The sequence below is a fragment of the Pogona vitticeps genome, chromosome 1, assembly GCF_051106095.1.
Source record: "Pogona vitticeps strain Pit_001003342236 chromosome 1, PviZW2.1, whole genome shotgun sequence".
Lineage (NCBI taxonomy): Eukaryota > Metazoa > Chordata > Lepidosauria > Squamata > Agamidae > Pogona > Pogona vitticeps.
In genome coordinates this window covers 206,121,130-206,122,484 of record NC_135783.1, presented here as the reverse complement: position 1 = coordinate 206,122,484, position 1,355 = coordinate 206,121,130, and the positions used below count along the sequence as shown (strand labels likewise).

General features: G+C 37.1%; 1 non-coding gene across 1 annotated transcript; it reads right to left on the bottom strand.

Moving 5' to 3' along the window:
* Window positions 1–349: 349 nt before the first annotated feature.
* On the bottom strand, window positions 350–532 carry LOC144586209 (U2 spliceosomal RNA). Its single transcript, XR_013540944.1, has one exon. It is a non-coding gene; the product is annotated as a U2 spliceosomal RNA (small nuclear RNA).
* Window positions 533–1,355: the final 823 nt, after the last annotated feature.

Sequence of the window (1,355 nt, the reverse complement as noted above, 5' to 3'; positions counted from 1 at the left end):
AGAAAAAAGAGACCAGAAAACATCTGAGAAATCCTGCAATATTTTCCATATGACTTCTTGGGAGGGAAAAAATGTACACAGAGATTTTACTCTGAGGAGAAAAAAGGTCTACCTCAACCCCCACCATTTCTCTCCAAGAGCGAGAAGCTGTGAAATTCATATCCCTGCTCTGGTGCTGGCTAGTATTAAAGTATCTGATACTAGTGAAAGTGCTAATTTGGTAATGCAGACTCATGAAATGCCTTTTTGAAAAGTGCTGCCTTTATTCATTGTATTATAAATGAATTGGTCCGAGTGGCTATTCTGATTTTGGATACTTATTTAGGTTTAATCAGTAAAAATCAAAAGAAATGTTTCAAAATTTTCATATTAGAGTGCTGATGGATTTTGTTTTGCCTGTCTTTACAACAAATTAATTTATAAAACTTGTTTATTGGCCTAAATCTTCTTCCCTAGTTATGCTGGCATGACACAAACAGCGTAACTATACTTGATACTACACTTGATCTTAGCCAAAAGGCCAAGAAGCGATAACAGCATAACCTTTAGAGACAAATTGCCCCAGTTTAGAAAATCCTCATAGACATAATCAATTGCATAATGAATTCTATAACTCTGTGTACAACTGGTCATGTCTATGGTGATTTCTTAACTTGGTGCAAGTTGTCTCCAAAAGTTATCCCATTGACACAACCGTGCAAGAAAATTTTGGCCACTAATTTGTATATCTTGGCTTACTGTCAAAGATCGAACCAGTGGAGTAATAGAATTTTAAAATAACTGTAAAAGATAATTTGAATGTGAAATAAAGAATGTGCCACAAAGCATGAGCTTTAATTTAGCTAGGCACAACATGAAGCTTCATTCCTCTTTTTAAAAGGTTCCAGTAGGACGAATGAGCAAAGATAGTAGTTTACTACCACACAGTGGTCTGATGTGGCGTTGCACTCCACCACTTTCCTCTTTAAAGTTACCATTGTTTGTGCCGTAGGGATATAGAGGACTTTCGATCTCAGACTTAAACGCCTAAATAATGTAAGTTTTTGAGACTGTGCACTCTGTCAGATTTTATAAATCTTGCAACATCTCTACTCAAAAGAGGCAGTAAAACATGTATATTTTAGAATAGGATGTGTTAGAAATGAGACTTTCAAGGGAAGCTCACGTAAATGCAAGGTGTCTGCAAATTTGTGTGTGTGAGGTCAGGCAAAGCAGGGTAGTCGTTTGTGAGCATAATGTGTGTGTAGCGGGCCATTCTGAAGCCTCTATCCACTCAGGCCTCCAGGAGTGCTCACTACTCTTCCTCTTCAACTCCTGCCACCAATTATAATCTATATTTAAAAAGGACAAGTGTT